Source organism: Cibotium barometz, chromosome 41 (assembly GCF_041138505.1).
Source record: "Cibotium barometz isolate CiBa-2024 chromosome 41, ASM4113850v1, whole genome shotgun sequence".
NCBI lineage: Eukaryota > Viridiplantae > Streptophyta > Polypodiopsida > Cyatheales > Cibotiaceae > Cibotium > Cibotium barometz.
In genome coordinates this window covers 3,447,817-3,470,544 of record NC_141086.1, presented here as the reverse complement: position 1 = coordinate 3,470,544, position 22,728 = coordinate 3,447,817, and the positions used below count along the sequence as shown (strand labels likewise).

General features: G+C 48.4%; 1 long non-coding RNA gene across 1 annotated transcript in view; it reads right to left on the bottom strand.

Annotated features, from left to right (window-relative positions):
* LOC147614608 (uncharacterized) overlaps nt 1-20,030 on the bottom strand; it is a 30,577-nt gene extending 10,547 nt beyond the window's left edge. Inside the window, exons 1-2 of the long non-coding RNA XR_015262929.1 lie at nt 19,246-20,030; nt 18,991-19,086 (exon numbers count right to left, since the gene is read on the bottom strand). This is a non-coding gene — a long non-coding RNA (uncharacterized LOC147614608). The remainder of the gene's footprint in view (nt 1-18,990; nt 19,087-19,245) is intronic.
* Between the last annotated feature and the right edge of the window lie 2,698 nt (nt 20,031-22,728).

The window sequence follows — 22,728 nt, the reverse complement described above, 5'->3', positions numbered from 1 at the left end:
CAAATAGCACAATTTCATGTGGCATAGATGGCTTACTCCTGATCATACACAACAGCATCATCGCCTGGAGTCTCTCTATGCACTTCCACTTTGCCTCCCTGAGATCCAGTTCCCAGAAGGGTGGAGTCTCTATATGCACTTCCAGGTTGCCTCCCTGAGATCCAGTTCTCAGAAGGGAGCCCCATACATCACGATTCACTGCTGGACACACCAAGGTATCAAGTAACCAAAATTTGGTACGGGGTTCTTCGAAATGAATCTGCAAACATTGTAGGATGCATATCCTCTCACCAAATGTGCATTCGTAATTGGTCTCGTGAAAAAGATGGGACCTATAAAAAGTAACCCCAAGGTACACATCAGATGAAGCAATCTCCACCTCGGCCCCCCTCTATGAGAAAGATAGGCTAGATGTAACCCCATATGATGTGTTGAAGTTTCATGAGATTTGACCGTGATATCTCTCTCATCACAAAACCTCCACAGAGCATCCAAATGTCTCTACGATCCCTTTACACAGACTGAGATCAGAACAATGTCATATGCATATAATAGAATGTGCTCAGCAAATCGTGAACCTGCACCCCCAATTCTCTATCCACAAAGAGTGAGATCTCATCAATATACGAACCAAATAGTGAGAGAAAGTGAAGACTTTTGTTTGACCCCAACAGTGCTGCAGATATCCCCAAAACAGCCCCCCTAGTACCCGTACTCTGCCAGCCACTACCTCAACATGCCTCATATCATGTCTGAAGCTCTTGGAGTCATCCCAACAAGCGGGATCAAGCCATCGAGTCAAAGGCTTTGCACAAATCCACAAAGCAACAATATACATGTTGTTTTCGTGCTCTCATCTCCTCTATGATGGCCAATAGGATAAAGATGTGACCAAGTGTGGATTAGTCTCTCTGACTCCTCCCAGTTCTAAAACTCTATATCCAAGCCCGAAATCTCAGATTCTAGTCCCCTTCTTCCCGGGGTGACCTCTGGGACCACGAACGCCATTGCTCCCATGGATCCAAATAATAATTGGACTCGTGATTGGCCATACAATGGCCAAGGTGTATGCAGCAGGGTGGGTACAGGGGATGCTCTCTGATGCAAGCTCACAATATCGTCAAAGGATATCCTAGATCTACAGCTTCCGGCAGGTGGAGAGATAAGGCCTCTGAGAAATGGGGCATTTGGCTCTCATAAGGGATCGTGCAAGATCACTACTGACACCTTGTGTACATGGGGCCAGAGTATAGCATGTCAGTGTAGGCCGTTGTGGTACTGGCTGGTCATGCTGTTGATCATGTCGGGCCAATACAGTTGATGGAGAGGGAAAGAGAGTATGAGCATTTTCAAAAGACTCACAGGGTCTATGAGAGCAAAAGGGTATTACGATGTATCCATGATAAAAATATGAACCATGCAAAAGAAAAAAAACTGCACAAAACTAGCTATGTAAGCTTAGGTATCCATGTGATGTTACATGGTGACAATGTGCGGACATCCAATGATACCATCCTCTTCCAAAATAGAATGCAAAGTAGCCATAGAATCACCCCTATGTGATGGGAACTTGCCAAGGCCTTAAACGAGATCCTAGTTTTGTCAGGCGGAGGGATGAAGCCTCTAAGATTTGGGGTGTCTCTCTCAAAATGAATCACGCACGCTCACAAATAAAACCCCGTGTACATGGAAGAAATTGTGGCTACCAACAATCTTGCACACTAGAGTGGAGGCCTCTAAAACATTTCGCACTCGCTGAAGCTCTCGCCTCCCCCCCTGCTAGCGCCTTCGTCCAGCCTGCTTACGCCGTCGTCCCCCCCCCCCCCCCGGGCCGTGCCCGCACCCCTTTTGCACCCGTCTGCCCCCCCCTTTCGCCCCCGTCCGCGTCCCGCCCTGCCCGCCTGGCCCCCCTCTCGCGTCCCCCCCCCCCCTCCCCCCCCCCCCCCCCCCCCTGCGCCCGCCTGCCCGCTTGCTCCTGCCCCCCCCTCCGCGCCCGCCCTCCCCCCCCCCTCGCGCCCTTCCCGCCCCCCCCCCCTCCCTCTGTCATCCCCCCCTCCCCCCCTCGCATTCGGTCTTTCCCTCCCCGCTCCGCGCTTCCCCCCGTCCCGCTTCGCCCTCGACTCAGCTTCAGACTCTGATGGAGGCCCCTCCTGCCCCACCTCAGAGGGACTCTTTCGCAGCCCCCTTGTCCGCCCCTGAGGATACCCCCATCACGCTTTCTCTTTCGCCAGAAGAGGAAGCGAGCCTCACCACAGAGGTGGAACGCCTCCAGGCACATTCCACCGTCTACAGTATAGTGGTGGGCACCTGCCCCAGCAGAGGGGAGATCCGGAATCTTCTCCAGGCCCACCTTCTTGCAGATGTGGGTAAGATCCTGGACGTTCAGTTACTAGGCTGCGGCCATTACCAGATTGAGTTTGAGACAGCCCAAAGCGTGGCCCAAGTCCTAGCCATGAGTCCGGGGCGCTCGGGCCTTCTTCAGACATTGGCAGCATGGTTTCGACCCAGCAACGGCCAAACACGGAGAGCGCCTATTCCATGTCACAGTTTGCTTTCCTGGACTTCGCCGCGAGTACCTTCCGCTCCTCTCCAGGATAGGATCATTGGTGGGCTCGGTGCTTGACACTGGTCCCACAGCAACTTCAGTGGTGGCTAGAGCAGCGGGCCTGCCTTCGGTCAAAGTTTTGGTTCCTGACATCTCCTCCCTTCCAAAGGTCATTCAGTTACCTAGGATGGGGGGGGGGGGATGGATCGATCAGAGAGTGGAGTTTTCGGGGCTCCCCAACCAGTGTTTTATATGCAGGCACCTGGCCAAAGCCTGCCCTCGCCGGAGACCCCGACCTTCAACACAGCAGCAGACCTCCGATGGCCCGTCCACACAGAGGCGGCTCGGCAGGCAACCTCCGGGACACCTGCTCAGCCCACAGAGACCTCTGATTGGCAGCCTGGACAGGGGCGCCGTAGAGGGAGACAGCCACAGTAGCATGCCCCGAGACAGACGCAACAGCAGACACAGCCTCAGCATCATTGGGTTCCAGTAAGGAACAGCTTTGCTCCCCTCCAGGAGGAGACCCCAGCGCAGACTGAGGATCAGGAGATGCCAACGCCCCCCCCCCCTTCACCTCCACCCCCCCTCCCCCGTCCCCTCGTCATGCCTCACTTCCACCCTCGCCTCCTCCCGTTCCCGCTCCCGCATTTTCAGCGTCTCCTTCCCCACCCCCTTCTCCCCCCCCTCCTCCCCTCCGCTCGCCTCAGCTCCCCGGGAGGCACTGGCAGTGCCCTGGCGCTCACCTGCAGTCCAGCGGGCACTGAGCACCAACCTTGCTCGTGTACCGCAGAGGAGAGCCGATTCGTGCTTCACGGATATCCTCTATCCGCAGTCGGCTGAGTAGTCTCGACACTAGACAGCGCTCGGAGGCTTTCGACTACTCCTTTACACGCCTATTTGGAGCAGAGGGCCCCCATGAGCCAGCACCTATCAGAGTTTATGTGGTGATACTTCCGGCCCGAGGGGAGGAGGCACTTGATTCAGCGGTGGCCTTCTCCTTCCCTCTTTGCGGCACTAGCGACCGAGAGTGGACTCTGGATCTTGCTATTAGTATTTTGCAGACACAGGCACTTGAGTTTTCTCACCATGTGAGCGATTTGGAGATTACAGACATGGTAGGCCGACTCTGGGAGTTGGCACATTTCTTTGATACCGGGAGTGCGGATGCCTCCAGGAATTGACACTTGGTGGTTCGCATAGTGGCAGACCTTGCGCGAGACCCTGGCTATGTATGCATACATGAGGATTCTTTCTCCGGGCGGGAGGCAGCCGCTATGGGACACAGCCAATTGGCGCCTGGTTCGAGACTCTTGCAGCACATCGGGTGGGCAGATTCGTAGTTGCTCAGATGGGGATTACTCTCCATCCAAGCCGCTTGCGAAGGCCCGTCGTATGGCTGAGACAGCCTCCACCTCATCAGGTCATCCATGAGGATCATCTCATGGAATGTACAGGGCCTTGGCGGCGCACACTATGTACGTTATCGTGGTTGCTTGAGGCAGGAGCTTCAGAGATGCCTGGTTGGGGGCAGTATTGATATTTTTATGATGCAGGAGCACCATTTGAGTGAGAGTAGGTTTCGGGGATATGGTTGAGTGATGCCTGGTAGATGGGACAATTTTTGGTCTGCAGGTTTTGGCCCCTTGGGAGGGCAGGGAGGAGTATGTATGGTCATTGCGGATGCATGGCGGCAGGCCATTGAGGATGCACGATGAGCACATTGGTGTGCTCAATGTCTATGCGCCCAATCATGCTAGTGCCAGAGCAGAGTTGTGGACCCTTGTTACTACAGATGCATTGCCTGAGGCCGCACATTGGTGTGTTGGGGGAGACTTCAACATGCTTGAGGACCCGGCCAATAGGGTGGGAGGCAGTCATGTTACTGTGCACGGCACGAAGCTTGCACCTTGGGAGCGATTTTGTATGACACTGCGGATCGCTGATGCATGGCAGCATGAGGCTTTCTCCCATTCTCAGGACAGTCTTAGTTTTTCTCGGTCGGATCGCCAGGCAGGGAGGGACTAATTTATCACGGATTGATCGCTTCTATGTGGGCGACAGGGTCGGGAAGCGTGGTGGCTCCGTTGGCATTCTTGCTGGCACCTCTTTCTCAGACCATGCGCCAGTTATTTTGACTCTTGAGGAGAGGACACGGGAGACCAGCTTACAGTTGAGGATCCCAAAGAGGATACTTACAGACCCCAGTCTTTTTGAGGACATTGAGAGGATATGGCAGGATAGCCAGAGCTCTGACCTGGATGCAACAGGCCAGTGTGCCCAAGGGCTCATCGAGCTCAGCTCTTTTTTTGCACGCTACAGCCTTGACACGGCTAGGAGAGACACGAGAGCGGGAGCGTCGCTTGAGACGTAGCCTTGCTTCGCTCCAGCGCCTTCAGGAGCAGCAGCCCACATGTGAGTGGGTGGCGTCCCAGCTAAGCCAGGCACGTCAGGAAGTTCGAGAGGCAGAGGAGCAGAGACACGAGTTTTACTATCATCGCCAGGCCTCTCAGTGGACTCAGCTTGGTGATAGAGTGACTGGGGAGTTTTTTGAGATCACCGGACCCCGAAATGCTCGAGCAGGAGTACACCACCTTAGGAGGCGGGACGGATCGTTAGCCACTGAGCCCGAGGAGCTTAGAGCTATTGCCACTAAGTTCTACAGAGACTTGCTTTCAGCGGAGCCAGCCACACGGAGGCACGTGATGCTTGCAGACAGACTGTGTGGACCCATAAGCAGAGGAGGGTCACAGATCATATGCGCACAGCTTTGGGTGTGCCCCTTTCAGAGGATGAGCTTGTTGAGGCTTTGAGGGTCTCCCGCTTTATAGTTGCCCTGGGGAGGACGGTTTGACGCCTGCCTTTTTTATGCGCTATTAAGACCTTTTGGGGCCAGGCCTCCACAAGGGTTTTCAGCATGTTTTGGACACTGGGGTGATGCCACAGAGTTTTTCAGAGGGCTTGATCTTTCTTATCCCCAAGGGGGAGGGAGTGTCAGATGATATTCGGCAGTGGAGACCTATTACGATCCTCAATACTGTTTACAAGGTCCTAGCCAAGGCCTTGAGTTTGAGGATCCAACCCTTCCTTGGGGATTTGATTCATGCTACCCAGACAGGCTTTGTCAAGGAGCGCAGTATCCTTGACAACATCTTCACCTTCTGGGAGGCGACAGCCCGAGCTAGGTTTCTCGGCAAGGACTTGGTCGTTATGCTTCTCGATTTTGAGAAGGCATACGATAGAGTCGATTGGGGTTTTCTGGAGGGCACTATGCTTCGCGTGGGTTTTGAGCCAGACTGGATTCGAGGAGTGGCAGTTCTATATTCCACAGCTCGTAGCCAGGTGTTGATGGGCAGGAGGACGGGGGCCGAGTTTTGAGCTGACCAGATCAGTCCGTCAAGGGATGCCCTCTCACTCCGTTCCTTTTTCGTTTCTTTGCAGAGGCTATGAGCATGTATCTGACAGCAGAGGAGGTTGGCTTGAGAGGACTCCAGCTTCCAGTCCGGGGGTGAGGACTTGATTCTCAGTTTGCTGATGACACGGGATTGTTTTTGCATGGCAAGGAGACCAATCTACAGAGGACAGAGCAGTCTCTACAGGTTTTTGGTGTGGCCTTCGGGGGCATTGATCAATTGGCGCAAGATGGATCAGTAGCGCTCCCGCTCCGGCATGGAGCCCCGACCCGGGTTTTAGATGGATACCTCCTGGCACAGCAGTGCGGTATCTAGGATGCCAGATTGGACTTGATTTGTCACCTACGAAGCAGATCGCCCCGCTTCTTCTGAGCATTCGGAAGAAGCTTCTATATTGGAGTACAGCTCGGCTTTCCTTGGCTGGGAGGGTGGTGGTGACAAATCAAGTGCTTTTAGCGACTATGTGGTATATCACGTCTTGCTGGATTTTCTCGAGCTCTTGCATCAGCCAAGTACAGAGGCTGATCAGGAACTTTCTTTGGTCAGGGCGAGATGGTCAGCCGGCCCCAGCAAAGGTTGCTTGGGCAGTTATTACTCTTCCACGGGCCCAGGGGGGCTTCGGCATTATAGATCCAGCTGATCAGAGTAGAGCCTTGTTGGGGAAGCTTATTGTTCGGGGGCTGCTTCCAGGCGCTGAGCCTTGGAAGCAGCTTCTTTTTCAGCGGCTGCAGGCTAGTGCTCCCCCAACAAGGGGCACTTGGGCACCAGAGATACGGTGGATCTTCATAGAGATGAGGAGGACAGGCCTCAGTAGAGGATGGGAGGACAGATTTGCCTTGAGCATCCTGCGAGCTTGGGAGTTGCTTAGACCGGGCTTTCTCAGAGACCTCCCACTTGTGATGAGGAGCGGGAGCGGGCCAGACAGCCGCTCATCTGGAGCCCCGGGGGCGTCTCACTCTCAAAACAAATCGTGCACTCACTAGTAAAACCCCGTATACGTGGGAACAGAGGATCACGTATCCGCGTAGGCTATCGTGGACCTAGTGAGAGAAAGAAAGAAAGTAATATTAACGTTAAGGAAGACCCCAAGGGTCTATGAGACCAGAAGTGATACAATGGTACCATGGAAAACTAAAAGAAGAAACCATCTATAACACTAGTGTATGTTCATGTAATCAGTTGGATACCGTATGTAGAGTGAGATATATCATGATCAGCTATGCCAATACCCGCCTCAGCAAGAACTTATCTAATGGCAGAGAGAATGTCGAGCCTCTGCGATGGGAGCATGTCACATCGGCAGAGAATCTCCTCGATCTGCCTCTGTCGGATGCAAGGTTGTGGTGCTCTGGATCAAGGGTGTCTAGTTTGCAGGAAGATAGATCGGGCACTCACTGAGCACTCCTCTAGGGTGGTGGGCTACGATGTCGAAGCAGAGGCACTGGTATGGGTAGTGGACTCCGATGTGGATTGCTTGTACCGCAAAGAAATCTATGCTGGCTATCTAAGAGGTGTCCTGTCGAGGTTGGGCATGTCTCTCAACGTGTTGCCTCAATACTACATCCATGTATCATCTGATCTCCAACAAGTACATGCCCAAGCATCTCTGATCCTCATATTGTATCACCCCATTCTCTCATAGTAGGCCAGGCAGCTAACCATGTAGTGTGTCATCCTCTACCTCTATGTGTGGTCACCTCGCTGCCCTGCTTCTGTTCGTACAACTCTGAACTGAATCTGACATGTTCATACAGTCCATACAATGCCACGTCATCATTCTGTACCATCGTACTTGCTGCCAGACTGTACCTGACTGCTGTACCAGCCTGCTGTACAGCTGAATCAACATTTGTACCTGCTAAAGGTGCCTTGCAGTACACAAATTGGATTTCTATAACAAAAATTTGGGGTTTTTCTGATTTGGGGCTTCCATTTCCTTCCAACATTGGTCAATTACACACTACTCGGTACCGACTAATTGCAATTCTTTTCTTCAGTTCATTACAACAAGTACAAGCAACTAAAGCACAAGTGACTGCAATTTACTGGCGGTTTGTGCATTTAGGGCTTGATAGTGCACAGCAATGCATTTTTGGCTGTATACAGATTATTTTTGAGCCTCTTTGTAGTTTGTGCATTTGTATCAATGACACACAAAGCAGTGATGCATTTGGTGCACTCTCACATGAGGATAAGTTGGATGGCACCAACTACTCCTGGTGGAGTTTTTATGGTCAAGAACTTGCTGATGGCCAAGAGCCAATGGTGACGAGCCTAGACCTGCAGACATTGCACCTGCAACTCCTAGCAGGAATACTTAACAGGCACCAACACCTACAGTTGCCACTCAAGAGCAACGCACGCACGATGCACGTGATGCTCAAGCTAATAAAGAGATCCATTATTCCTCACATCCGTTCATGTAAAACCTCACAGCGTGCATGGGATGTATTGGAGACTATGTACCAAGCCAAAAATGAGCCCAAGGTTTGCCTATTTGAAGAAAGAGATTGAAAACTTGCAAATGAACAAAGGGTATAGCATGGCTGATCATCTTACGATCTTATGAAGATCCATCTTCGAAAGCAACTGCTTAACATTGATGAAGTCATTGCTGAAAGGGAGTCAAGTCTCCAAGACACTACACTCACTCCCAGCATCCTACCTCAACTTCCACACTTCTCTCACTTTGTCCATGAGGGATAACCCTCAACCCCTTATGATTGAGGAGTTGGTTGGTTTTCTTTTACAAGAGGAAAAGCACAGAAGAATAAGTCTTCCATCATATGTGGCAATGATCAAGCGTTTTTTGCCAATGATAAAGGCAAGGCCAAGGGTGGTTATTATCAGTCCAAAGCTGATTCTCGACAGCCATCAAACATGGGTAATAAAAGTGATGCAGATCAGCCCAAGAAGAAGGGAAAGTGTGACTACTGCAAGAAGTCAAGGCACTACATCAGTGAGTGTAGGAAGAGACAAGGTAACAAGAAGAAGACGGAATCAGGTTTAGCAGCAGACTCTTCCAGTACACCTGCAGCAAAGACTGATGACAAGGCCAATTCTTTGCAGGATGATTGAGCTTTCTTGGTATATAGCTATGATGCCTCCTAGGAGCAGTTGTCTCTCAATGTAAATGAGAAGCACGTCATTTGGTACTTAAACAGTGGGCCCTCTTGTCACATTACCTCTAAGAGGGAATTGTTCATTTTACTAAGGGCTACCCCAAATGGCAAGAAATTCTTCCTATCCAGTCCGAGGCATTGGTGAAATTATGCTCACAACTATAGATGGTTCTGATCTATGCATTACAGATGTATTGTATGTGCCTCGAGTTTGTTGTCATTCTCCACTTTTGCTACAAGACGATATGTTGTGAACTTAGATGGAGAGTGCGGGATAGAGAAAAGGACTATGTTATAGTCACTTCTGGCACATTGTACAAAGGCTTGTATCATTTGGACTCATATGAGAAGAGAGGACAGGATGCATGCTTAGCCACTACTTCTAGTTCTGCCATGCAAGAGGCAGAATTATGACATGCAACATTTGGACATGTAAATTTTGGAAGCTTGATGCTACTATAAAGGTATCAAACAGTGCAAAATATGCCACATATAGAGCTACCACCTCCACATGTATGTGAAGGATGCATCTTGGGGAAGATGCACAAAAATGCCTTCCCCAAGGATGGATCAGTAAGGGCCGTCCCAAATTACAGCTCAAACACAATGATGTGTGGGGTCCCATAAGGATATCATCACTTGGGAAACATCTATACTTTGGAACGTTCATTGATGACTACTCCATATATGCATGGGTTTACCCTTTAAAGGAAAAATCTGAGGGCTTTATGTGTTTTCAGCATTATGTTGCCAAAGCTGAAAATGAGATGGGTTGCAAAGTGCAAACCCTCCGCTCACATCGAGGGGGGGATATATGTCAAATGCATTTAAGGCATTTTTGGCAGAAAAGGGCATAAAGCGTGAGTGTACTATGCCATACACACCACAACAAAATGGTGTGGTAGAAAGGAAATCATGTCATTGATGGAGATGGCCAAACGCATGGTAAAGGACAAGACTCTCCCTCATAAATTCTGGATGGAGGCTATTATGTGTGCTACACATGTTTTGAACATGTGCCCAATAATTTAGAAAAGCATTGACGACTATCACTCCATACGAGGCCTAGTATGACAGAAAGCCCAACATTGACTACTTAGGACTTTCGGTTGCCTTGCATATGCTCATGTGCCTCCACAGATTAGAGGCAAATTGGATGACAAGGCAATCAAAATTTGTGGGCTACAGCACTGGTAGCAAAGGATATCGTCTCTACAATCAGTGCAGTCAAAGGATCTTTGAAAGTAGGGATGTTGTATTTGCTGAAAATTCAACTCAGCCACTTGTGGAGTTTAGAAGGTCCTTTCAGAATGGCCCACAAGATATGTTTCAGGGACTGCTACCATTGGGCATAGAAGGAAGAGCAAACCAACCACATGAAATGCCAAATGAACAGCATATGGGTGCTGAAAATCAGCCCATTGTAGACAATGACATTGAGAAGGTAGTACATGAAGAGCGGACAGTATCGGAGGAAGCTAGAACAGTGCCTCGTTGGCTGGTTCGTACTTTACAAGAGAGAAAACTCTCAGCTCCTTTGCATAGCAGGACACGGGCTAGTTCTAGAAATGTAAAAGAAAATGCCGATGTGGCCTGCATGAGTAGTCTATGTGCCATAGATGAGCCAGCTTCATTTGAGGAAGCTAAGGAAGATGAGCACTGGAAAGAATCCATGCAACAAGAGATTGATGCAATCCAGAAAAAATTGCACATGGAATCTGTGGACTTGCCACCAGGCAAGAGGCCAATTGGTACAAAGTGGGTGTACAAGGTTAAGAGAAAGTCTAATGGTACCATTGACAGGTACAAACCAAGACTAGTTGCCAAAGGCTATGCCCAACAAAAAGGCATAGATTATGATGAGACATTTGCACCTACTTCCAGGTTGTCCACTATTAGGTGTTGTTGTAGTGCACCAGTTGGACATCAAGATAGCTTTTCTCAATGGGGACTTGCAGGAAGAAGTTTATGTGAATCAGCCCATTGGTTTTGTGATACCTAGCCACAAGGCTAAAGTGTGTAAGCTCAAGAAAGCACTTTATGGTCTCAAACAAACTCCCAGAGCTTGGTATGAGAAGGGCTTCTAGAATAGTCCAACAGAAAGCACACTCTATGTAAAAGAGCATCATGGGATTTTACTTGTGCTCATTCTTTATGTGGATGACATGTTGTTGCCTGGGAATAATGAGGATGCAATGCTGAATTACGGGCATCATTTGAGATGTCAAACTTGGGTCTACTGCACTATTATCTTGGCAAATAGTTTATGCAAACAGATGAAGGCACTGTTATGCTTCAATCCGAGTACATAAAGAAGCTCCAACAAAAGTTTGGGTTCCAGGATTATAAGCCCATTTCTACACTAGTTGAACAAGGACTCGAGATGAGTATGCATGATGCAAGAGAGCCATACGACATGAGCATGCAAAGCCAAGCAATTGGTTGTCTTATATATTATATTTGTGCAACACAAGGCCCGACATACAGTTTGGTGTTTCGCAGGCCAGCAAGTACATGCACATATTCCTAGTACCAAGATATGGCAAGTAGTGAAGAGGATAGCTATTCCCCTATCTTGAAGGCACCCAAGATCTTGGATTTTTTTTCCCTAGGGGAAGCAGCTTAAATTATATGCTTACAGTGATTCAAGATTGGGCAGGTGACTATGACGGCAATCCACCAGTGTATTTTTTTCTTGGATAGTCATGCGTATCTTGGCTGAGCAAAAAGCAACCCGCTGTTGTCACCTCTACTTGTGAAGCTAAGTACAAGCAGCTTTCACAGCGACAGTAGATTGTGTATGGCGGAGGAGGTTTCTTGCAATTCTCTGTGATACCCACCACCATTCTCACTAACAATCAGAGTGCTATGGATGTGGCAAGAAATCCAGTTTTCCTTGCCCGCACTAAGCACATAGAGGTTCACTATCACTGTCAAAGAGAGGCTATATGCAAGGGAGATTACATTCATCTGTTGCTCTACACAAGACAATGTTGCATATCTATTTACAAAGGCATTGCCTAGAGAAAAGTTTCAAGCTTTCCGCAAAGCTTTAGGCTTAGTCTCCTAGATAGAAAGAAAGAAAGAAAGAAAGAAAGAAAGATTTTATTAATGTCTTCTAAAGGCCAAAAAACGGCCTCTAAGACAAAACCCGTGTACATCATCATCATGCCTCAATGGACATCAAATGGATACAAAAGCAAAAAAAAGTACAAAGTACTCTATAATGTGGAGATAAATCACATTCACGACTCTCGTTAACTACTCTGGAGTAGGTGGGAGGGAGGGGGAGTACATACATCCAATAAAGCATCTAGCTCCAACCGGTGCCAATGACTCGGTGTAGGATGTCATACATCGGGTTAGGCATCAGACTGATCTGCCTATGTTGGCACATAGAAGCAATAGGGCTAGGGTTAAGACAACAATCACAGCTCACACATACACACAAGAAGCATGTCAACTAGTAGGAGAGTGGAAGAAGTACTTGCACGTATACTGATGTTTTATGAAATGAAGTACAACTTATAATGGAAGTCCTAGTTTAAGGGTCCTTTCACACAAGGTGTCAAAGGGAAAAAACCCAACAGGATAAAAGTGCCCCTGGAGTTATCTCCTGTTCACATGTGACACTACATACCTGCATATGCCTTCAAATCCCCCCCCCCCCCCCCCCCTAGTGAAACATTTGAACGTGTACAAGGTGGCAGATGTAATTTACTATCAGCCAATAGCTCAATCACATGATCAATGCCCCTCTCAAATGGCCGACCATCTCGTAACTCACTCAAAAATACATCACGAAACTCTTTTAAAACATCATCCGAATTTGTTGTTCTTTGGTAACTTCACTTACATTCAGAAGTAGATGTTCTTAACAAAATTTCAGCATTGAAAAGATCAAGAAAACAACAATATGACTCAGAATTTAGATCAAAAGGGCTTCATATATATCCTTGGTCGAAGCCTAAGTCAAGTTTACATCACTAAATCCACAAGAGACATCACCCTAGATTTCATACACTTCACGGTCATGAACAAATAGAGCCTATAAGACCAGTAATCTAACATCATTGTTTGCTCCTATCAAAAAACCAAGACATTCCCAAGATCACGTCCACATAAGGTTCACGATGTGTAAGTCCACAACCTCTCGATAGTCTTGAATCTAGACCTCCAACCTAGGAAGGTTCAATTACACATTTTCCACGTCTAGGTATCACTTGCCACCATGGGTAGCAGAGTATCTCCACCAAACGTAAAGAAATAAAATTGTGAATAGATCCGTTGTCAAATAGAATCCGCAGTTGATGGCCGCCTATACAGCCCTCTGCTCAGAAGAGATCAACAAAGGCAAACTCACTAATTTGACACCCCAAGCAACAACTACTACTACTAGCCATGTAGCAAAAAGCTTATCAATTACTTTTGCTAAAAATAAAGGCTTCCAAAATGCCTTTCTCCTCTCACACAATATTGAGAGAGAGTTGGCCCCTTTATAGCTTCAAGGTTAAGGTTTGCGACACACAAATCTTATCTCTAACATGAGATGGTTTTCTACACACAAACCCCTTATCTCTAACATGAGCATACAATTTCAACACCCCCCCTCGATGCTAACCATGGGACATGGCCACATGGGAAGGCATTGGACATACTCATAAAAAAAACAAGAGGGAAAGCCTTTATATCATAGGCTTGTACAAGAATGGCTTAGTCACAGGGGACGCAGGGGACGGGAGCTTGGGATGCGGGGACGTCGTTCCGAGAAGTGACAGCAACGGGGACGGACGGACGTCCCCCTAGAGGCGTTCCTCACAAGAGACAGGGCGATAGGGACGGTTACCGGATGGGGACGCTGGGGCGACAGTAGAGAGCCGTTGCGCTCTCCAACAATCGGTTTATCTGGCCTTTTTTTATTTGACCGTTTGGGGACGCCATCTCCTCTTGCCTTGCCCCTTGCCTCTTCTCTTGAGTCTTGCCGCGTTTTCTCTCTCTCTTGCCTATCTATATAAGAACAAGCACACACACACACACACACTTCCTCACAAACACACCATCAAGCATTCAAGGAAGTTCAACTTTCAAGTCTCTTGAGTCTTCGGCACTTTGCTCATTGCTCAAGCTTCAAGCGGCAAGCCAACTCTAGTCTCTAGTATATATTGTCTCTAGTCTCTCTCTCTCAAGCCTCTTCCAACTTCCAAGCCTCGAGGCTCTCACACAAGCACTCTAGTCTCTAGTCTCTAGTCTCTCTGCCATCTTCAACCATGGCATCCTCCTCACATGCCGGGACTTCCCGTAGAAGAACGAGGACATGGTGGGAGGAGGTTAACTATGGAGGCAGTTCTCGGCCATGGGCATGCAAGCTTTGCCCGTATTGGCGAACGGGTGGCACTGACAAAGTGCAAGCCCACCTCTTGCATGAGTGGGCATGAGGTGCGGTTTTGCACGAATGTCACACCTAGAAAGAGACGAGAACTTCTTGACAAGCATGTCGTCTACGAGGCGGTCAAAGCGGCAAGGATGACACCACGAGTGGCCGTGGATCCCGCGACGATGGGTAGAGGAACTCAAGACTCTATGATGGAGTCATGTGGTGGATCGGAATCATGCACACCATCACCTTTACAAACGAGTCGGAATGTTGTTCCATCCACGACGTCGGTACCCTCCATCTCCACGGCCTCTCAACCCTTGCACGGCCCACGGCGACAATCTACACTTGGGGAGAATTGGAACCTCAAGTTGAAGGAGGAGGTGGATATGGCGGTGACCCGCTTCTTCTTCCACGACCACATTGCCTTTCAAGCGGCTAGGTAAGTGCGATCGATCATTGTCAATTCATCATTCATGTTTTCATCATCCTAGTCCCCTTCTCGTTAGTAAATTGCCTTCTCATTAGTAAATTGCTTCAAGGTCATGGTTGAAGTATGGCTCAACCAATAAGCCTCCCTCATCCGAGAGCTTGCGCATGCATTGTAGAGTAAGCAACTGACAACACAAAGCGGCAATGGGAAAGGAACGGAGTCTCCCTCATTGTAGATGGATGGAGCGACACCCGCAAGAGGAGTATTCATGGCGTGGTTGCATATTTCCGTAGAGAGATTTACTTCATCTCATCTCATGATGCATCCGGCACTAGGAAGAGCGCGGATGTGCTTGCGGTGAAGTGGGCTACCACCATGGAGATCATTGGCCCCGAGCATGTAGTGGGCTTTGTTGCGGATGGAAAGCCTTCCAATAGGGTGGTAGGAGCTATCCTCCAAGGTATGTATGGACATGTCACGGTTTACCTAAACAACCTCCTCGAGAACATAAGGGCATTGCCATGGATCAGCCCGCTCATTGAGAAGGCCAACACCATGGTCTCCTTTGACCTCAACCACCAAAGACTTCGGTATGAGTTCAACAAGAGGTACTCTCTCTCTCTCTCTCTCTCTCTCTCTCTCTCTCTCAAATATTCTGACACCCGATTTGCCTACAACTTCCTCATGTTGGGCCGGTTGAAGGATTGTAGTGGTGCTTTGAAAGGGCTTTTTCTTAGCGACGAGTTTGTTGACATGCAAGAGTCTCGTGGCCAAGAGTGTAGGTTACGAGCGGATGACACCTCTTGGTGGGAGAGTGTGAAGACCACGGATGCTATGGTGAGGCCCATAGTCCACCTATTGAGGATTGTAGATGCTATGCAACCATGCATAGGCAAGGTCTATGAGGCCACGGATCGCATGATAGAGAAGTTGAAAGACTTCGTGCCTGACGAAGACAAATACGAGGAGATCCATGCCTTGTGTCTAGGAAGGTGGAATTCCTACTACTCTCCATTGCATGCAGCAGCTTATATGGTGGACCCATTATTCCAAGGCAACAAGCAAGAGAGCGACCGAGAGGTGAGCGCTGGAGGGAGGATCATCTTGGACCGTCTTGTGCCTAATGCATCGGTTAGGCGCAAGATTACGGACCAGCTTTCCATGTACAGGTTATTTCATGGCTCCTATGGCTGTCATGATGCACAGATCGACCGCTCCAAAGTTGGTGCTGCTCTATGGTGGAAGGACTTTGGTTCGGATGGACCGGGGCTGCATCAACCGGCCATCCGCATACTTAGCCAAAAAGTCAGCTCCTCTTGCTTGAAGCAACTTTGGAGCACCTACAGCCACATTGCCTCTAGGAAGTGGAACCGACTCGGGGTAGAGCGTGCCAATAACCTTGTCTTTGTTAGTGCAAACTTGCAAACGCTTTGCAAGAGCATGACCAAGAAGACACATCCATTCACCGAGTGGGAGATGAGTCAACAAGAAGAGCAACAAGAGGATGAGATGCAGCAGTAACATGCCAATGAGAATGAGAGTGAGGATAAGCTTGATGCTCCTTTGGCACAAGCTACCCATGACCATAAGGCGAGCACTTCACGTGGATGATCATTCATGGATACACCTTATTGGGTGAGCTGGTCGGCTGGCTGAAGTCTGGCCGATTGCATCATGTCTTGCATAAAATGAATAATGTTGATAATAATATGGTAAAAACGCCAAATAAATGCTATAAAATATGAAAAAAATACTGGATGATATTCTAAGTCTTCTGCAATGATCTAGATGGTCTATATGCATATGGGATGAATGATATGCAAAATGCAAACATGTTCTCATGCAAACTCTAAGGCTTCTACGGACTTCTATATGCATGAATTATTCTCTCCAAGTGGGTTAAAGGACTTTGACTAACTGACTAGCTCTCCAAGACTGAGGAATGCCCTACGTAGCTCATGCCTGGACTAAGGATTACAATGGGGTTACGGCATACGACAAATATCAAATCCTAAAGGGTTCTACTCTTGGAGAGTGTTGCACTGATGATGAGCCATCTTGTCACCATGCACTACAGTGCAGAGTGCATGTGACACACATTGCCTTCGCGGTCTTCATGTTGGCCACATGATAGATAAGCTTTTTGTCCATATTTAAAGCTCTAATAGACTGAGCTCGTTCATCATCGTCCACAACTTCATAATCATCAAAATCCACCACCTTTATGCCTTTCACCAAAGGCCACAAACCCTTGCTCAAAAGAGCATACCAAAATTAGACTTGCGAAGTGTAAAACCCTTCTCCATCAAAATTGTTCACTGGTATGTGTATCCTTTGACATGATGATAAATTGTTCACTGGTATGTGTATCCTTTGACATGATGATGATGGGAAGATAGGAGAGGTCTTACTACTTGCCTTATAAACGATAAGAGCAATGTCTAGCTCCTTTACAAGAAATGGATGCCTCAATACAAGAGAGAGCCAATGCTTAATGAAGAAAGTGAAAAGGTCTTAAGCTCTTAAAAAGAATTTACCTTAGAAGTAGGTAAGAAGAAAACGCTGGACTTACTGCAATGTAATTGGCTGGGGTACGTGTAACTTGTGGAACTGGCAAAACTGGAGAGCTATAGCATGACTGGTTTTCAATGTGAGAGGAGGTTGATACGCTGCAAACAAATGAGGTAGGCACACCGCCCTCAGCTTTGTCGGCACACACAAACGAGCCTCCCAATGGAGGTCGACACACTGCCACCTCAGCTCTGTCAGCGGACACCAACGAGCCTCCCAAAGAGGTCGCCGAAGAGGCAGCTCTGCCGGACAACGACCTATGCAGGAAGACAACTCCTGGCCTTGCACGTAGAGAGCGTCAGACCTGGGCCGCTTAGCAGACAGAGTCAGCGAGACGACACCAACAAGCAGAATGGCTAGGAGTGAGTTGCCTAGCAGTGGAAGCCGCTGAGAACAAGGAGAGACCCTTTCATGTGAACTGGCTGTGATACCATGTTACAAGAAGTGGATGAGCACAACGGAAGGAAAAAAGGGATAAGGATTACTTGGAGTGAGAAAGAGAGCGAGAGAGAGAGAGAGAGAGAAAGAGTCATGTAGCAAAAATATTATCAATTACTTTTGCTAAAAATAAAGGCTTATAAATGCGAGAAGCCATTCGACAGTGTCGATAAGTATGCAGCCAGACCTCCTCCTCTCGCACAATATTGAGAGAGAGTTGGCCCCTTTATAGCTTTTAGGCTAGGGTATGCTACACACAAACCTTATCTCTAACATGAGATTGTTTGCTACACACACACCTTATCTCTAACATGAGCATACATCTTAGCCCCCGAAGACTTCTTCGGAAAATACTAGGGTGACACCCACAGCCGAGTTTGGCTCGAAGATGGCCTTCTACCAAGACCATCTCCTCCAACTTACCAAACAAGGACTACTTTATGCAATGACACCATGGTGGTATGGACAACAGGACTTAACTGCATGCAGCATGATGTCTCTACATACCTCTAGCTCACTAGCTCAGAGGTACGCCTAATAGGTACTACGGCAGGGCAGTCAGTGAGATGCTGCATACCCTGTGTTCCTCACTAAAAAAGCTAACCACAGCAGGTGATTTACAAAACATCACCCCTGCATTCCTCTTCCCTCGGATCATACAAGAGAGCATCAAGACCTCCAGCCTCTTCAATCAATCTAATTGAATCCTTACAACTCTTTGAGTAGTAGCATGGCATCTAAGAAAATAAATTCGTCAGAAACTGATCTCGATACAGGCTCATTCTTGACAAGAGAATCTCTGGCTGTATGTCTCAGCTCCATAATCCACGGACTTTCTCTATGACTATCACGATGGCTGAGTACTTAAAAGGAAACCACCATTCCAATCGAAATGGATCGCGTGACCATAATTGTATAGTCGTTTGACAATCTCCTCTCGTGATCATATCAGATCAAAAAGGATCCACTGTGATGGTAACGTGTCCAACCTAGACAACAAACTCTAAACAACTATTAAAATAAATCAGCGTGAGTGAAAGCCCTTAAATCTAAAAGCTGCAAGCAAGACTTCGCAAGTTTAATGACTAGTGTACCATTTTCATCTCCTTTAAGGAGCTTCAGCAATCTGCCAGTTTCCTTATGCCAAATGAACCATCTCCCATCATCACTGCCACTTGCAACATAGTCCCCTGCAGATAAGAGACCCATAAAACCCAAAAATCAGCATAACAACATTAAAGTACTCTAAGGCTTAAACACCCAAGCTGACTAAGAAATCAGCAAAATAAGTGCTTGCACTTGATCATTCAGGGCCCACGGCACAAGCAGGGGTCGACGGAGAAGATCACCTGCCCATGAGAGACACACGGGTGAGATCTTCCCTTCAATGGGCAGGAGTTGTGTTTAATGCATCCTCTCCAACAAAATCTACAATATACCCAGCATAAGCCACTACTATCTCCAGCACTTGCAATGTGATGTGCTCTCAAGGAACAGGAGTGCAGGCTACAGCCCCTTGGAGCAGCTAAAAAGTGCTGCATAGCTATGGATATCAGTGCAATTCAGCCATAACAACATCCCTAACCCTCACAAGCCCCCACTGCTTGCCTCCACCTCTCTGTGCTGCTCACATGGCCCCACCTCCTGTTCACCCCCTCTGCCTGCCACCGCTGCTCACTCCCCCCGCCTAATGCACGCCCCCTTCCCCATTCACCCAGTCTCCTCTCATCATGTCCCCCGCCACTGCTGCTCCTCGCCTGCCCTGGCTGCCTAAGTCACCCTACCATGCACATCCCTGTCCCAAGCAACCCTGCACCCGGTCCTTTTTCGCCCTTGCCAGCCTCCTCCACCCTTCACTTAGTAACCGGTTCTCTCCTTCCTTGGCCTCCGACTTCACTCAAGCCTCACTTAGTAACTGGTCCTGTGCTGTCTTCTCAGGTGCAGCACACCCCCCCCCCCAAGGACTCTATGGCAGCTGCTTCCTCATCCCTGTCTGCGTGCCGACTTGCATAGAGCCTGACGTGGTGGCTTCCAATAACTTAACATATGGGTGTAAGAACATCGTGAGCACAGAACATAGAACATCGTGAGCACAGAACATGACATCACATGATCGTTTCAGTTATGCCAGTCCTTTTTAAATTTTAAAGTTGTTCCAGGTTTGAGTTTCCTCATTCTCACTTCGACTCATGGGTGCCCCTTAACTTGCTGTCTGAAAGCCCAAGAACAACTTATGTTTTGATAATTGAAGACAAAATCACAAATTCTTCAACTTGCATTCATATAGAATGAAAAGCACGTTAAAAGTATCCTCTTTAATGCATGGATCAAGGGCATGCATCACTAAATTACCTATGCCTCTTGAATTTGATGCATGTGGCCTTGTCAATATGCACTTTATGACCAGTCTGCCCCTGAGACATCTGTAGATTTGTGTGGGCTGTATGACCAGTCAGATGAGGACCTTCAAAGTGTGTTAAAGACACCTTTGTGGCCTTTCATAAGTGACACTTCCATGCATTTTAGCAACATCATAGAACAAATCATGTGTTGATGTCGTGAAGGATCATCTTGGCTACCTTAAGTGCAGCTCTCTCTTTTTTTTGACTGGCCTTAGACCCAAGATCCTCCCATAGGTACTGATTTTTCATCGCCCATAGGCGCCTGCCCGTAGGTGCTTAATTACCCGCCCGCCGCAGGTGATGCCTCTGAGGAAACACTAATAAGGGGAGTTTTGAACCCAAGACCTTTTGGTCCTAGGCGCCTGCCCGTAGGTGCTTAATTACCCGCCCGCCGCAGGTGATGCCTCTGAGGAAGCACTAATAAGGGGAGTTTTGAACCCAAGACCTTTTGGTCCTAGGCAAACACCTTCACCACTTGAGCTATCACCTCATTGGCCATAAGTGTAGCTCTTTGGGATATGCCTTATGGTGTTTGACCAAATCTCAGCCTCAACATCTCTTTTACATTTACGTTACATATCAAATGATTAGCTGATACCACAGTTTCTTGCAGGAGGCAGCCCAGAGCCGCTTGGGAGCAGGAGAGGAGTCTAAGTAGTCTAGCCTCTTTACAGCGTCGTCTCAGGAGAGGTACCCCCGATAGCCAGTGGATCGAGAGTCAACTTGTTGCCGCTTGCACGGAAATTAGATCAATGGAGGAGAGAAGGGTGAAGTACAGGTATCATGCCATGGCCTCTTTTTGGACTCTGGCCAGCGACAGAGTCACAGGGGATTTCTTCGAGATAGCCGGCCCCCACAGGAGGAGAGACGGCATTCACAAGTTGTGTGGCCAAGATGGAGCTATTGTTTCAGATCCCCCCCATGTGAGAGCCATCACCGGCAGACTTTTTTCGATCTCTCCTCACAGGTGCCCCGGTATCTCCACGAGTGGTGGACGCGCACAAGAGGGTCTAGCAGCACACGAGGGAGGTGCTCCCCCCATCTCTTCAGTCATTCTTATTGACACCATCCACTATTGAGGAGTTGGTGGAGGCACTGACGGCACATCCCAGGCGCAAATGCCTGGGAGTGGACAGGCTTCCGGTCTCTTTCTTTCTTCGTCATTGGGACCTCATGGAAGGCGGCCTTCGGGCTGCCTTCAATGAGATTATGATCACAAGGGCCATGCCAGAGAGGCTCTCAGAGGGCTTGATTCACTTGATTCCCAAAAGATCCGGTAGTGGAGACCCAATGTCATGTGCACCCATGCACTGTGGTACACGGTGACAAACTAGCTCATCAACACTGCAAGATTCATGTCCAGAAGTAGTACCTTTTACGGTTTATTTGTCGCATGCCGGGACCCCTTTGTGAGTCCAGTCCAAGACATGTCAAGCACGAGCTACGCAGGTCAATCTCCCAACGTCCGATCGGTCCTCTTAACCCACTGTGGAGAATTCAGCAAGTGTTGCATGTAGAGGTCACCCGTAGCATTAGTTGAATGATAGGCATATAGTTGCATCACATGTAGAAGGGGGCTAGCCTTGCAAAGGGTAGTAAAACCCATTGTCCTGCTTATTGACCAGTCCGCCAAACCCTTGGGGGTCTTGAGGCCCAGTCGGCCAGGAGATGCAGCAGCCGACACATGTATCTCAGCTGACTAGCATAAAATGCTAGTCGGGTTTCAATTGCTACAGTCGACTGGCATTTAATGCCAATCATGAGCATTTTCTGCCAGCCGACCAGCATTTGAAGTAGCCGACTGGCTTCCCTTGGCCATATAAAAGGGTCAGTTCAGTTCAGTCCCAATATATTCATTCAGAAATTCAGAGATCAACATCAGCACTCAAGCATGTATGCTTAGGCCTATGCCTATGTCTGTGCATACCTTCAGCCTACTTGTGCTCGCAGCCCAAGGCATAGAAGCTCAGTCTCTTCATGAGTTTGCAACACACCTTCCCTGAGTCTCAGGCCGGTGTATTACTCTCGAAGATAGCTTCACTGACGCCTAAAACTTATGCACAGTTCTGCCCAGTGTTTGGTCGCCTTGTCCTTGCGTTTGGCGGTCAGTCAGTCAGTTTGTCCACTCAGTCTTGTGGACACAGTTCAACTTGTTTACAGTTCTCCAAAAAAAAGAAATAAAGTAAATACTCCTGCTTGCAAGAGGGGGGGCCCGGGATTGGGGGGGGGCGGGCTTCATTGGGTGATTCGGGACCCCATCTCATGTCCACTCTTCTACATCTATTTTCAGTTTCATGTATGCTGTTTTAAAGGATTGCTAAACTTACTAAACTCAGGTTTAAAGAAAAGGCCCCGTTGTTTCACCCGGTCCTAGCTCAACGCATGCTACACCCATCACTCTTCTAGGGACAACCTATAAGATCTTGGCCA